The sequence below is a fragment of the Eptesicus fuscus genome, chromosome 9 (assembly GCF_027574615.1).
Source record: "Eptesicus fuscus isolate TK198812 chromosome 9, DD_ASM_mEF_20220401, whole genome shotgun sequence".
Taxonomy (NCBI): domain Eukaryota; kingdom Metazoa; phylum Chordata; class Mammalia; order Chiroptera; family Vespertilionidae; genus Eptesicus; species Eptesicus fuscus.
In genome coordinates, this window is record NC_072481.1 from 29,361,696 (window position 1) to 29,378,802 (window position 17,107).

Consider the following 17,107-nt stretch of genomic DNA (forward strand, 5'->3'; position numbering starts at 1 on the left):
TATGTTACAAAATTCACCCCCCCACACACACACCCATGTACGATTTTTTTAAAAAAAAAAGTAACAGTAACCTAGTGCCCTACGGATTAGTAACTTTCAAAACTCTCTTCTAATCCACAGATCAACTTGGACACTAGATGTCCCATTGATCCAGGCGCTTCCTACTGAGCTTCTGCAGTGTCATACATAGGATGTCTATAAGATGATCAGAACCATAGTTTCCTGGAACAATCATTTGTATATTAGAGTTAATAAATTTAGTAGTTGCTTATGACCCGTTTTCATAGTCATGTATGCAGACTAGAATGTTTGCCATATGCAGATGGCTACCAAGAGCCCTGAAACCGAGACTTGAGGAGATCAGGACCTGAGGATCCAGATGTGTTCCTCACTTCCTCACTGTCTTTGCTCTCCCTCTCTAGGAGGTTGCTCATCATCTCTGATCTCCCTTTTCTAGGATGGGTAATAAGTGAGGAGGTGAGACAGTGGCATATCCAGTTAGGAAATGGCTCCGTTTGCATAGGATAATGTATTGTTATATTGTTAAAATTCCTCAAGAACAGAGGTATTATCCCAGGCATAGGATTATAGGATTACTTTGAGATTGTTACTTTGTGTACTATTTCTCCATAGATGACCTCCAAATTCAGATTTCACCCTGACATCCCACGAGCTTCGGCAATATACGAGGGTGCTGTCCAGCCATCACCTCAATGTCTCTAAAGCTCAACTCATTCTTTCCCCCTCCATTCCAGATTCAGCTGTCTTAAACAATAGGAACATGTATACTATCAAGTAACAGGAAATCTAAGGGCAGGACAACCCTGGAGTTAGTTCATTCAACATCTCAGTAACATCAGGGACCCAGATCCTTTCCATCTTTTTGCTCTGACATCCTGAGGCCAGTGTTCCCATAGTTAAAAAGGGCTGCCACAATTCTAGCTGACATATGCATACACACAATGTCCAGCTGAGGAACAGAGACTGTTTCTACCCATCTGTCTCATTTTATTAGCAAGGGAAACCTGTCTCAGAAGTCCTCAAGCAGACTTCCCACACGTTCCCACATGTAAATCAGTCACCAGCAAGGAGTTAGGAACCATCATGAATGGCTCAAATTAATTCTGTTTCTACTCCCTGTGACTGGGAATTAGAATCTCCTCCCCCAAGCACATGAAGAGCCAGGTGAATACCTGGGAAAAATTGGGGTTCTCTTAGGAGGAATGAAGAGAGAATAGTTGTTGGGAAGGCAAATAATCAGTTTGATACAGATGGTAATAAAGTAAATGTATCAGAATAAGCTAGGTTAGGCTGTGGGAACAAGTGATTCCAGAGGTTTATAACAATAAAGTTTTATTTCTCGAAATGCCATATATGTTCATTGCAGGTCAGCTTGGCTGTATTCTAGGTCGTCTTTATGCTGGCATCCAAGCTGATAGAGCAACCTTTATCTGGAACAATGTTGGTTTCGTGGAAGAGAAATAGCAATCATGGTGAGTCTTACTCCGGATGGCTCTTAATACTTCTGCCTGGAACCTATGCATGTTAGATCTGCTCACATATTCTTGGTCAGAGCAAGGCCACCTGGCCAAGTCCAAGTGGAGTAGGGAAGTATAATCCTTCCCGAGGAAGGGCTGCAAAATGTTGTGAAACTTTATGACCAACAATATAGTCTGCCACAATTGAGGACCAAACCTGCTCTGCTAATCACTTGTCCTCTCCCTGGGGTTCTCAAGGGAACAATACACAAGGAAGAAATTGGAATAGAAACTAAAGGATCATTTTATTTGTAGCTGAGCTAGCACCCAATAACTTCTAGAACAGATCTCTTCCAAAAGACTGAGTTGAATCACATGACTTAGGTCTAAGTCTGAAGTGAAGCTTCTTTATTCCCGCCCCCCCTCCCCCCTCCCCCCTCTAAATTTTGGAACTAGCAGGCATAGGCATGCCCAACAGAAAGAGAAGATGATCAGGTGGGCAATGCAGACCAGCTTTCCTCATCTAAGTGTATCCTGAATGAAGACTGGGCTGAGCCTTCTCAGCAGGCAATCTGGAGCAAAAGCAGCACACTTGGCCATGTGAACTTTCCATCACTGCTGACCCCAAACACTGGTTAAATGTGGACTAATGAATGCCCTGGATTCTGGCCAGTCAGGTTAACAACTCCTTTTTCCTTTTGAAGGTAGCTAGCAAGAGGGCAGGAAGATGCCCTAGCCGGTTTGGCTCAGTGGATAGAGCGTCCACCTGTGGACTGAAGGGTCCTGGGTTCAATTCCGGTCAAGGGCACATGCACTGTTTGTGGGCTTGACCGCCAGTAGGGGGTGTGGAGGAGGCGACTGATTGATTCTATCATCATTGATGTTTCTACCTCTCTCTCCCTCTCCTTCCCCCTCTGAAATAAATAAAAATATATTAAATAAAAAAAGAGGGCAGGGAGAGGAGAAGGGAACTTCTTCCTATGCTCCTACATCCTCGCTTTTGTTCTCTCTTAATTCGTTAGGAAGAGGAGTATAAGAGTGCCCTGCCAAACAAATGCATGTGCATGATCTATTTGCCTCCTCATGTAGACTGAAAGGCTCTCAAGAACAGGGCCAATGCATTGTGCATCACTGTTTTACATGTGGTGAGTACTCAGGTGTCTGCTGATAAACATTCTAAGTGTCATTTAAAAGACATCATTGCCATTTCAGTTGACAAAACTGGTCAATTACAGATACACTAGGTTTTTGTAACCCGGGATTCTAGGGCTATATATTTCTTGTCTTACTTCCAACCTTCACTATATTTTGGCACAAAAGGGTATTGAGATGTGGGTTTGGACAGTGGAAAGAAAGGGAAAGTCTTCATAAAATTACATATGACCCCAAGCAAATGGATATGCTGAGTATATAGAAGATCAAAATTCAATTGACCTCAATAAATTAGAGAAATGGTCATCAATAGCAGGTTTAAATGCATTAGAATAAATGGAAAGTAGTACATTTAAGGAGCAAAATAAGAATCACACACACATAGATTCAAGAGAGAAAAACTGGCCATGCAGAAACGTGGCCAAGAAAGACCTGATAGATGTGGCAAACCAGTAACAGAGTAAATGGGAAAATTACAGATATATTAACAAAAGCCTATGAAGCAAAATTCATCTTCACAATCCCTGGGACTTAGCCTGGCACATAGTAGATATGATAAATATTTATTGGGGGGCGGGGGGGGAGGAGGAGACTTTGGCTTTAATCAGATTGTCCATGCTTTTCCCTTCCTCTGAAGAGCCTTGCATGACCAATTTCAATGCACTCATCAAGACCCAACTCAAGGTTTGTAAAAAATAAAGGACCCAGTCCTAGCCAGTTTGGCTCAGTGGATAGAGCATCGGCCTGTGGACCGAAGGGTCCCAGGTTCAATTCCATCAAGGACACAGGCCTGGGGTTGCGGGCTCGATTCCCCAGTAGGGAGCATGCAGGAGGCAGCCGATCAATGATTCTCATCATTGATGTTTCCATCTCTCTCTTTCTCTCTCTGTCTCTCTCTCTCTCCCTTCCTCTCTGAAATCAATAAAAATATGTATATATATTTTAAAAAGACCCAACTCAAATATAACTTCTTCCATGTTGCCTTCCCTATTCTCAACTAGTAGAAATCTCTCCATTCTGAATCCTTATAAGCAATTAATAACTGCTAGCAATTATTATACCAATAATGGGTACTCAATAATTGGGTGAATGGTAGCTCTCAGATTATGACAAGCCAATATACATTTTTTAAATTATACAATTAATGACTAATGAAAAGTATTTGAGCCCTAACCAGTTTGACTTACTGGATAGAGTATTGGCCTGCGGACTGAAGGGTCCCTGGTTCGATTCCAGTCAAGGGCACATGCCTGGGTTGCAGGCTCTATCCCCAGTGGAGGGCGTGCAGGAGACAGCCAATTGATGATTCTCTCTCTTTATTGATGTTCCTATCTCTCACTCCTTCTCCCTTTCTCTCTGAAATCAATAAAAATATATTTTTTTAAATGAAAAGTATTTGAAATTTTAGAATTGTTAATCACTGGTACCAACTCTCACTTTCCTTGCTCAGGTGTTTGTTTGTTTGTTTGTTTGTTATGCTATGTGTAATTCAGCTTTTACCCCTGCATGATTCAAATTCATACACCTTATATCTTCTCATACCAGGGTCTTAGTGAACAAGCAGAATTTGCAGAAGGGGTGACATGATTTACATCATGTAGATTGCAGCAATTCACTTGGAAATTCCCCCTACAACATGGTTCTTTTTCCCAATTTCTCTCTCTCTCTCTCTCTCTCTCTCTCTCTCTCTCTCTCTCTCTCTCTCTCTCACATTCTGCCAATGCTGATCTTTTCCACCCCACGCCTGAGTCTCCAGCCTTGCTACTCTTCACTCCCCCTTCCCAGAGCCCCATGCAAATTCCTCAACCCTTCATTATTCAGAGGAATGCATTTTATCTCAGTTTCTACTTCCAAAGTTGCATCCCTGACAAATTACTGTGTTTAGCAAAACAGACAGTCTTTCAATGAGAGGACCTATCCTCTTCAGGAAATAGAGGGGGATTAAAAAGAACTTTTCCCTGCCCTAGCTGATTGCTCAGTGGTTAGAGCATTGGCCCAAGGACTGAAGGGTCACAAGTTCGATTCTGTCACGAGCACATACCTCAGTTGCAGGCTCCATCCCCAGCCCCAGTTGGATTAGTATGAAAAGCATGCATTTCTCTCTCTGTCTCTTCCCCTCCCTTCCACTCTCTCTAAAATTAATGGAAAAATAGCCTTGGTGAGGATTAACAAAACAAAAAAGAAAAAAGAGAGAGAGAGAGAGAGAGAGAGAGAACTTTTCCCTTTTGTAAGCATAATTAGCATAACATGACAAAGTGGAGTTGATCAATGAAGTCTTTACTGGAACCTTGTTCTAGAGTCAACTTTTGAAAATGACAATGGACATAGCTCAGAGCGCAAGGATGACCTTCAGGTGATCACTAGCTGCTGTCCTGCTTTGGATGAACTCGGCTCCCACAACCAGGTAGAAGTTTCGTTTTCAAGGGGCTTTCCCTATCTCTCCTGAGACAAGGCTGCAGAAGAGCTTACCTTGCTACCTGCCAGCCCTGGCCTCACTCAGTTGTCATCATTCAAGAGAGAGGCTTGTCTCAGCCTTTCCTAGTTCCTTAGCCACTTCTGATCAAGGCAGGAATTATACTAGAAGCCTCAACACTATCTTTTCTTTCCTCCCACACAGGGTACAGGCTGTGCTGCTATAACAAAGACACCCCAAGAGACAGTGACGCAACAAGCAATTTATTTCTCCAGGATGAAGAGGTAGCTCTGCTCAACTTGTTCATCCTGGGACCCAGCTTTTTTCATTCTAATGTGCCACCTACTCCAGGGTGTGGTCATTGTTGGCATGTTTGAGGCTGGCTCTCTCTCTCTTTTTTTTTTAAACACAGTCTTAGTCAATTTTATTTTCCTGAAACCACAAAATAGTCTTTGGTTGTACAAACATCACTAGTTACAGTCTTACCAAGAGGTCCTGACTGGGGAGGGGGCAGTTAGTCAGTGGCCAGAACTCCTGAGGGGTCTTGTGTTGGTTGGAGCGTGTTCTGTAAGACAAAAGGTGGCAGGTTCGATTCCTGGTTGGGGCACATACCCGGGGTGCAGGTTCAGTCCCTGGTTGGTACTGGGCCCAGGCCAGGACGCCCTGGCCGCATTGGGCAGTGGAAGCTGCTGCACAGTGTCACTTCCTCTAGGCCCGTGGTCGGCAAACTGCAGCTCGCTAGCCACATGCGGCTCTTTGGCCCCTTGAGTGTGGCTCTTCCACAAAATACCACGGCCTGGGCGAGTCTATTTTGAAGAAGTGGTGTTAGAAGAAGTTTAAGTTTAAAAAATCTGGCTCTCAAAAGAAATTTCAGTCGTTGTACTGTTGATATTTGGCTCTGTTGACTAATGAGTTTGCCGACCACTGCTCTAGGCCCAAGGAAGCACCATAGCCCCCTCTCGTCCTCCTCCTGGGGCAGTTCCAAGGACCTCAGCTCCTCAGCCAAATCTGGGGACAGGCTTCTCGGGGAGGCGCTGCCATAACACTGATACCACTTATCTGGACCACTGTGGCCATGCTGCTGCTTAGGCCAATGCTTGTGCCTCTCTCCTTTCCGGGACCTCCCCTCAGTGCTATATTCAGAGATGTGCCCATGAGACTCTCTGACATGAGCAGTGCATACAGTTGTGCTATTCTGTAGGTTGTTTGGTGTACAAGGGCACTCCATGCATGAGGGCACACATGGGTACCAACGACTAGTTCACACGTGTTCTCCAGGAGGAAGAAGCATGGTTTCCATTTGTACGAGGGTACCAAGCCATGCCCCCCAGAGCTGTGACTGCCCCAGGAGATGCCTTTTTCCTCATTCAGATAAAGGTTCCCTAAGGGCTAGCAGCAACACAGCTCTTGCTGTCTCCTGTGAAGAGGGTAAGAACAGCTTCCTCTCTTCTGTTTGTCATCGTACCAGAGGGATGCCACTACCATAAACATGCTGGGAGAGCAGCAAGGACCACAGGCCCACCCCACCAGCCAACGATAACACCCTCATATGCCCTCCCAATACGCCAGGGAAAAAGTAATGAAACACCATCACAAATGTGACAGAGCTGTCAAAAGCAAACAGCAATCAGCTGTGTAAATTGTAAAGCCTGTTGGATTCCATGTTTTATGACATTGGCAAAATTTTCATCAAGAGAGAAAATAAAGTCAAGAAAAACAATGAGAACCATCTCATAATTCTAACCATTGCCACACCCAAGCAACCCATGTTCACATTTACTCACACCGTTGGATTCTGATGGCTCTCAGATGTATCAAAAATAGTTCGTTTAGTGTTACAGGCAGCCTTAACCTGCCCCCCTCCCTCCTCGCTAGAACATGTGCAAGGCACCAATGGGGAGTAATTAGATCTGGACCAGTTTAGGCAGTAGCCACCATGCTGGTCCCAGAACTGCCATGCTAATCAGCGCTCCAGCCCTGAGGCTGGGCGTGGCAGGTCATACTACACACTTTCCTTTCTGATGAGTGCTCTCATAGGAATCTAGAGTCCTGCCTGCAATTTGCCTCTGTTGATCCTCCTTTGGCCTATGCTCCCCCAGCTCCTCAAACATACCTATATATGAATAGTGGATATGATTTGATGTTTTTTTTCTACAAGGCTCCTCAACAGTCAGGCAAAGCAGAGAGTGAAGGAGAAAACTGGAAGCACTGTCATCTCACTGTACTCCAGCAACATCCAAATCCCGGTTTCACCCCATGGAGACTCCCTTCCATAGGATTAGCAGAGAACGTGGCCACTGTTGCCACCAGGTATGACCTCTAGAGTGGTGACTCAGTGAGATCAAAGGTGGTCAAACACATGTGCGCATTTCTCCATCTGTGTCTCTCATACTGCTGCCCTGTAACTACTTATTTATTTATTTATTTTGCAGAAAGGGCATGACATTGAAGAATAGGATGCTAGGGGAAAAAAATAATAGAATGCTATATAATCTGCCACACAGCAACATTTTCTTGTTCTCCTTTTGTGTTATCTTCAATAAAAGTAGATTGGATAGGATGAGGCCTCGTGCACCTAGGCCCGGGTGAGCCCAAGTGGCCCTGGGTCTGGGAGAGGCCAAGCGTCCCTGGGTCCGGGTGAGACCATGTGTCCCTGGATCCGGGTGAGGCCTCGTACACCTAGGCCCGGGTGAGCCCAAGTGGCCCTGGGTCTGGGAGAGGCCAAGCGTCCCTGGGTCCGGGTGCGACCATGTGTCCCTGGATCCGGATGAGGCCTCGTGCACCTAGGCCCGGGTGAGGCCACGTGCCCCTGGGTCTGGGAGAGGCTAAGCGTCCCTGGGTCCGGGTGAGACCATGTGTCCCTGGATCCGGGTGAGGCCTCGTGCACCTAGGCCCGGGTGAGCCCAAGTGGCCCTGGGTCTGGGAGAGGCCAAACGTTCCTGGGTCTGGGTGAGACCATGTGTCCCTGGATCCGGGTGAGGCCTCGTGCACCTAGGCCCGGATGAGGCCACGTGCCCCTGGGTCTGGGAGAGGCCAAGCGTCCCTGGGTCCGGGTGAGACCATGCGTCCCTGGATCCGGATGAGGCCTCGTGCACCTAGGCCCGGGTGAACCCAAGTGGCCCTGGGTCTGGGAGAGGCCAAGCGTCCCTGGGTCCGGGAGAGACCATGTGTCCCTGGATCCAGGTGAGGCCTTGTGCAACTAAGCCCGGGTGAGGCCACGTGCCCCTGGGTCTGGGAGAGGCCAAGCGTCCCTGGGTACGGGTGAAGCCAGATCCTGGGTCCGGGTGAGGCCGTGCGCCCCTGGATCCATCCGGGTGAGGCTGGGTCCCAGGCCCGGGTGAGACCACGCGCCCCTTGGGTATGGGTGAGGCCACGTGCCCCTTAGTCCGGGTGACGCCGTGCCCCTGGGTTCGGCCGAGACCAAACCAGAGGGAGTCGGACCTCCATTACCACCATTTGTCCACCATCCAGAGCTGAGGGGTCAGTGCTGACATGTACACATAAGGAACTACTGGACATTGAAATTGGGTCTCAAAAGAACTGTTGGAGACTTTCAAATTACAGGGGGAAAGTTTGGGAAAGGTGGGGGAGTTATGAAATCAAACGAAGGACTTGTATGCATGCATATAAGCATAAACAATGGACGCAAAATTCTGGGGGGGGGATGGCATGTGTGGGTGTGGGGTGGGGGGGTAATAGTAAGATATGTACACACATAATACCTCAATAAAAATATTAAAAAAAAATAAAAGTAGATTGGATAGAGTTCTAGGCAAGGATAAGAGGGAGGGATGTGTCCCAAAGTGGTTACTAAATACATGAAAGAGGATTAGTAGAATCTAATCTAGAGATAGTGAGAATAGTGAAGTAGATGACCTTAACCATTGGACCTTAGATCTGACTGCTCAGATTGAAGGATATAGAAAATTGTAAAGAAAAGATAACTTCAACAATAGGAGTGAAACAACTTTGAGTAACTGACTTTCAAAGTGATCTGCCAACAGTCTTGCATGTACCAAACTAAATCCTGGTGAAAAGCAAAAGTTAGATGAGTCACACCTGTTACTTGGGAACGTTAGTAATTGGCTTTGTCCCTTCTTGCCTGGGAAGCTGACAACATACTGTCAGTATTTGGTATTTAGTTGGTCGTCTTGCTGAAGCCTTCAGATTTTATTTATTTTTTCAATCCTGAAGCCAGCTAAAGGTTCCTAGGAACCGTTGTTATTTGACAACATTAGATAATGGAGTCATGTTCAGTAGAAGAGAGTGCATTGAATACAGCAGGCACTAGGTAGAATATATAGGAAGAATAGGATGTTTTCTTTTGTTTTTGTGCTAGGTAGTAAAACACAAACAAAAAAGTACTGAACTAGAAGACTCAAGTTCTTGTCCTGTCTACCTAGCACTGCTAACTAGACAGCAATGTGACATTAAGAAACTCATTTAAACCTCACTAGCCTTATCCGTAACTTGAGATTCTTAATTTGGTAACCTATTAAATAATAAATAAATTAAATAGCCTCTAAGGATATCTCTAAAATACTTTAATCCCATAGTCTCATTGGAAGTGTCACTAGATATTCAAGAAACTCATAGACAAACACCTGGAGCCAAGAGCAAATTAGCTGAACTGAGCCAACTACCAAGAGGAAACAAGCCCAAACTGGTAAGACCAGAGGTGCGGCTGCAAAGTCTGCACTCATTTCCCAGGAAGGTGTGTGATGGCCACGCACAGGGGCAAGGACAGGTAGTACTGGGAAAAGAATGTAGTCACGGGTTCACTAAATGTTCCTTTCAATCTAGGTGTGAGATTTGAAATACATCTAAATGTTCTCCATGATTTACTTTGGAGGGGGTATTCAGTTACTATATCTCTAGGGAAATATATCCAAAAAGAGCTGCTTACACAATATTGTTCTTCAAGTACCTATAGAGGCTGTGAGCAACATAAGAAACCAATGGTAATACTAACATAAAGAATTATGTTGTTGTCACCATTCTGGATATACTAAATATGGCCCAACAATTACTGGCTACCTCTTGGCTTTGCTTGATCTATGATATTGTTTATGTTCATAAGATATTTGACAGACAACTCTTCAGTTGTCTATAAGAATAGGAGAGAGGACCCTGGCTTATAGGAGATAAGGCTTAGTCTAGGTCTAGGCCAGTGATGGGCAACCTTTTGAGCTTGGTGTGTCAAACTTCGCCAAAAAACTGAGCATAACTCGGGTAGTGTGTCACTTTGAGGAAAAAACATTATTTCGCAAATGTTTCATCCTCAAGAGCAGCAAATGTTTCATCCTCGGCATGCGGCCACCTTAGCGGCCGCGTGTCATCAAAAATGGCTACGCGTGTCAGTGCTGACATGCGTGTCATAGGTTCGCCATCACTGGTCTAGGCAATACCTCCCAACCCCGGAGATTGCACATAAGACATATGAGATGCTTAGGAAGTTTTCTGAACACCACCATTTCCAAGAGATAGTCCCAGCCTATGTACCAAGTCTTATGTCCCAATACACAATTCCTGGAGTCAAGGCATCGTTTGCAATTATTTGCTTTCAGTTGAGCTCAGTACACCAGGGTGTTGGCTTCCCTGGGGAGTATTACCCCAAAGCTTAGGCCTTTTGTGGGTGACTGAGGCCACTTCTCTTTTCTATCAAAGTTCTGAACCACATAATAAACAAGACAAGAACTGGTAGAGGGAGGCCAAAATACAGTAACCTGCTTATTTCCTTAGAGAATGTGGCTTAGATGTGAGAATCAAGCTGTTTTCTTAATGCTGAACCTTGGAGTTAGATGAATTTGCCACCTGGTCAGAGAAATCACTGAAATTCTGGAGGGCTCTTCCATAAGGGAAGGACATTTATAAAACACAAAACATGAAGGAACAGGGCAGAGACCCTGCTACCTGTCCAGACCCACAACTTCCCAAAGGAAGGAGATGGGAAGGTGGGTCTGCTGTACATGCTCAGCTTCTCCTTCCGAACTAATTAATCGGATAAGTTACTCTTTTCCCCAGCATTATGCTAATAACACTGGAAGGGACATTGGAAATTGAGAGAAAGCATTGTTCCACCCAGCCATTCTTTCCCATTAACAAAGACCTTTCCCTAGGCTCACAGGGAGGCCTAATGCTTCAGCATTGAAATAGCACATCTCCCCTCTTTCTAACCCACCCCTTGGGACAAAACAAATTCATAATGCCAGATAGAAAACTGTCCTTTAGAGGTGTCGAGGACAAAGATGGAAATAGTGTGTTCATTTGCTTTCTTACAACACTGCATTCCTCCTTTGGGATAACCATGGGCGTGGTGATGATAACTCTTAATGAATACTTACTTGGAAGCTGCTGAATTCTTTTTTTTTAAAATATATTTTATTGATTTTTTACAGAGAGGAAGGGAGAGGGATAGAGAGTTAGAAACATCGATGAGAGAGAAACATCGATCAGCTGCCTCCTGCACACCTCCCACTGGGGATGTGCCCGCAACCAAGGTACATGCCCTTGACGGGAATCGAACCTGGGACCCTTCAGTCCGAAGGCCAACGCTCTATCTACTGAGCCAAACCAGTTAGGGCTAAGCTGCTGAATTCTTGACCAGAGTCTCTGGGGATTTTGTTCTAGGGAGAAACCAAAGAATAGAGTGGCTTGTTAGGACACCCTTCAAGTATGGGATTCAACAGGCCAACTGATACAAAATTAAGGACTTGCTTGTCACTGGTCCATTCTCCCCATGGATACTACATTAGACACCAGGATTTATTCTTTTTTAAATAAGCTTCATAATTTAGAACAGTTTTAGATTTTACAGAAAATTTTATATTTTGCAGAGAGTTTCCATATACCCCCACACTCAACTTCTACTCGTAACATCACACATTTGTATGGTACTTTCGTTGTAATTAAAGAAATAATACTCATACATTATCATGATTATTAATTGAAGCCTAGACCTTATTCAAACTTGTTTAGTTTTTGCCAAATGCCCTTTTTCTGTTCCAGGATTCCACATTATATATACTTGTCATGTTTCCTTATGCTCCTGTTGGCTGTGACACTTGCTCAGACTTACCTTGTTCTGGTGACTTAGAGAGTTTTGAGGAAATTGGTCAGGTATTTGTGGTACAGCCCTCAACTGGACTTGTCTGGTGTTTCCTCATGGTTGGATAGGGGTTATGAGTTATGGACTTTTGGGAGGAAGACCAGAGAGGTAACAGGCCATTTTTTCATCATGTCATATCAAGGGTACATACTATGAGTATGACTTATTCCTGCTGATGTTGACGTGGATCACCTGGTTGAAGTAGTGTTTCAGGTTCTCCACAGAGTTACTCCCTCCCTGCTTTCTATACTGAACTCTCCGGCAAGAAGTCACTCACTGCATGCAGCTCGAAGTCCAAGGGTGAGGAGTTACACTTCACCTCCTTGCGGGCAGAGCCTCTACAGAAACGATTTGGAATTGTTTTGCACAGATTTGTTTCTTCACCCTGCTTACTTACTTATTTCATCTTTCATTTATCTCACCCGCTGACTTCTGCTTGCATGTAGCTTTTCATTTGGCCACATGCTCAGCATTTAGAAGGCGAGGATCACACTGGGTTCTCATGGAATTTATTTTATGCCATGGGTGATAGCCCAATACTGATGTGATTATTTTCTTGATTAAATGATTCCAATTTTGGCCATTAGGAGCCCTTTCCATTGGTTCCCGCGTTCCTTTGACATATCCTCATCTTGTCTTATTGTGTTTGTTTCATTTGTTTTGTTTTTTTTTAACTCTTTCTGGCACAACAAGATGCTTCAGGCTTATTGTGTATGTTTCCCATCTCAATCCTAGAATCACCTATTTCAACAAAAAGCCATATTTGCCTCTAAAACAAACTCTAAAAACTGGTGAGGAAGGTTGGGAGTAGAATGGGTGGGACTCCACTTGCTACTAATTCAACTATTTTACCTGGCTTAATCCCCCAAAAGTTTGAAACCTATATTTGTTTCTTGTTGTTGTGGGTAACATTCACAATTTCTTATTGCTGCTATAGCAAATAACCATAAACTTGGTGGTTTTAAAAACAATTTTGTCTTATAGCTCTCAAGGTCTGAAATGGCTCTTGTGGGGCTAAAATCAAGTGTTGGCAGGGCTGTGTTTCTTCCGGAGGCTCTAGGGAGAATCAGATCCTTGCCTTCTTCAACTTCTAACGGCCACCCGCATTCCTTGGCTCATGGCCCCCTTTCAGCAATGGCTTCACACCAACCTCTGATTTCACAGTCTTCTCTCTCTCTCTCACTCTCTTTCTCTCCACCTTCTTCCATCTTTTAAGGCCCCTTGTTATTATGTTGGGCTCACCTGGATTATCCAGAATAATAGCACTGTTTCAAAGCCTTTCACTTAACCTCATCTGCAAAGTCTGTTTTGCCATGTAATGTAACATAGTCACAAGTTCTGGGGATTAGACAATGGACATCTTTGGGGGGTTATTATTCTCTCTACCACAAAAGCCTAAAACCAAAAACTGCCATTTGCTGATAAATTGCAGATTTACCCATTTCCTTTATACCATACAGGATGTTCTAAATCTAAACATTTTCAACAGCTTCAGAAAATTGTTTCTCCTTTTCTTTTTAAAAAAATATTTTTTATTGATTTTAGAGAGGAAGGGAGAGGGAGAGAGAGACAGAAACATCAATGGTGGGAGATAATCATTGATTGGCTGCCTCCTGCACGCACCCCACTGGGGACCACTGGGGACCGAGCCCGCAACCCAGGCATGTGCCCTTGACCGGAATTGAACCTGGGACCCTTCAGTCCACAGACTGACACTCTATCCACCGAGCCAAACCCAGCAGAGCTGTTTCTCCTTTTCTAAAAAGATCATAATAAGAATATTATCTAATAGACCCTCTAAACAACTATGTCACTTTTTGGTATTTTGCCCAAAAAAGTAGCACACTTTTCCTTACTTGTTCTAGTGATATTTTCTCCAGTAGCAATTTAGAACACGTGGGTTAAATAGTCCATGTGGTTGATTTGCTTCTCTAGCCAAATGATCTCTAAACATGAAAGGCTAAGCCTTTATTTAGGTTCAGAGGGCCATGATGGCTCAAAGCCTATTACTTGTCTTCTATGTCTTTTCCATCCTGATAGTATAAGGCCCCATTAGTCAATCATGTAGGTCAAAGCATCTTCAACTATGTGTCTCATAGGGTGGACCTAATGTATTAGACTTAAAATTAAGTAATAGTGAATTTTTTTCCCAATGGAAAAGAATTTACAGTAATGAATATAATGTTATAATTTTCGAAAATGTTCCCCATTAATTTTCCTTAGCACTGGTACCTTCTACTGCTTGTCTCTCAGCACATGCTAGCTGACAACAAAAGAAATAAACAATGAATATTAATAGAAAAAGTCAGAGATAAGAATAAAAAAGTCATGCCTAATTCAATAGCTCATGGTGCTTTTTAAAATATATATATTTTTATTGATTTTAGAGGAAAGGAGAGGGAGAGAAAGAGATAGAAACATCAATGATGAGAGAGAATCACTGATCAGCCGCCTCCTGCATGCCCCCTACTGGGGATGGAGCCCACAACCCAGGCATGTGCCCTTGACTGGAATCAAACCTGGGACCCTTCAGTCCACAGGCCAACACTCTATCCACTGAGCCAAACCAGCTAGGGCTCATGATGCTTTTCTATAATTTTATGTTGCATCCATCTATTAGATAAATATTTTGCTAGCAAACAGCTTTATCACATAAAGAACTCTGGATGTAAAGGATAAATATCTTCCCTTAAATATGGTGGAGCCAGCTACGATTTCTTGATTGTTTCAGAGAGTTTTTACAAAATGATAACATTTCTACCTTGGAAAAGACAAATTTAATCCTGGAGGGGCAAGAAAATGTATGGGCTTTGGAGCTAGGTAAATCTGAGTACGAACACCTTACTAGCTGCATGACTTCAAATACATCACTTCACTGAATAATTTTAATTACTTAGGAATTACATTTGGTTGTTTGTGCAAGGTCATGATTAATTATGAAAGAGGCTTATTTCTCCCTCAAAATAATGACGTGTGGAGTTAGGAAGGTCAGGATTGGTGTGGTGGCACATTGATCATTACATTTCTAGGTTCTCCCTTTCTGAATGCCCCACCGTCTTTAGCACAAGACTTCCATATTCTAGGTCACTCATGGTCTGAGATGGCTTTTGAAGTTCTAGCCACCTAATCTGTTTTCCAAGCAGCAAGAAAGATGAAGGGAAGAGGGCAGGTAAAGTTTTGCAGGAAGCCCCACGACTTCTGCTTATATCTGAGTGGCTGCTTTTATCTGCAAGGGAAATAGGAAGTGTAGTTTGGGGCACACTATTCAGAATCGGGAAGGAGAGGATCACACGGGATTCTGTGGCAGAGATGCCTAAATGGTCTCCATCTGATCTATGATTTCCTTCTTCTTTTAGCAATAGAATCACCACCATACCTGTCCACTACTAGTTTTGACCTTGGCAGCTGGCCACTGAGTAGCGGTTACATTCTCCTCCTGCAGTTAGCTGTGGAAATGTGACTATGATCTTTCTGGACAATGGGATGTGGGTTAAAGGGTTTGTGTACGATTTTCTTTACAAAGGAAATACCTGTCCTTCATCCTCTCTCTTCCTCCTTCCCACAGGCTGGGACATGCATGTGAAGTGGCGAGTCAGCTTTTACCAAACAGATGAGAACAAGACATTAGATGATGGTGGTCTAACAAGACAGAAGGTGCTGGGTCCCTCCATAGCTGAGTGAAATAGAGCCACCTGTCACCCTGGACTTTCCAGCTGCCTCTGTTTTGTTTTGTGAGAGAAAAATAAACCTCCACCTTGTTCAAGCTACTGTATTTTGGTATCTTGTTGTTACTGCAACCTAGCTTGTATCCTAATTATTCTGTGCTTCCGTTTATTTTTCTATAACATGGCAGCAGAATTATGTACTCCACTGGGTTGTTGCAAGAATTAGAAATAGCCCTAGCCGCTTTGGCTCAGTGGATACAGCGTTGGCCTGTGATCTGAAGGGTCCTAGGTTCGATTCCGGTCAAGGGCATATGCCCTGGTTTCCGGCTCAATCCCCAGTGGGGGGCGTACAGCTGATCAATGATTCTCTCCCATCATTGATGTTTCTATCTGTCTCCCGCTCCCTTCCTCTCTGAAATCAATTTTTAAAAATATGGAAAAAAAATAATTAGAAATAATATAAGTAAGGCACCTGGGTCATAACTATTATATGTCATAGTTATTAGCAGAGGTTTCATAAGAGGATCCTGAGAAGCTGAGTCAAAAACTTGGAGGAAATAGGCAGCATGTTCCCCCACCAGTATAACGGAGAGCTATTATGTGGGATTGGATCCTTGATTTAGCAACAAAAGCATTAGAACAATAAAATCTTGGATTTAAATGTAAGGAAGCTAGTTAAAATGTTTAGAAAATACCCCCTGATGCATTTTCCCTTCTTAATAATATGGATTATTTCCTTGCCTGAAGTTGGCATGAAGCAAGTACAGACCGCAGCAATGACAAATCTCAGTAGTAGTCATCAGAATGATACTGCAAAAGACAAAGTGGAGCCAGCATTCCCTCAGGGGCTGAAACAGTGGGATCAGGGAAGGCAGCAAGACAGCGTGGGGTACCACCCCTGCTGTTATGAGGGGGAAACAAAGCCAGCAGGGAGTCTGAATTCTGAACCGACTAAATTCAATTTAAACTCAGAGACATAAACACAAATAGAATTTCCCCATACTATTAGCAGAAATAGAGGCTTGAGTCTAAGATAGGATTAATTGTAGAAAATAATGAACATTATAACCTTTTGCACATCTGAGTCATAGGATGCAAATTTCTGTCCTGCTACATGACACTTACAAGGTCAGTTTCCAAAAAAAAAAAGCACAAGTATAGGTCTATTTCATTTATAGAACATAGATTCCATACTCTTCAATAAAACATTAGCAAATTTAATCCATTAGGATAGTAAAAGAATAATACATCACAGCCAAATAGTGTTCAGCCTACAAATGCAAGTGTGATA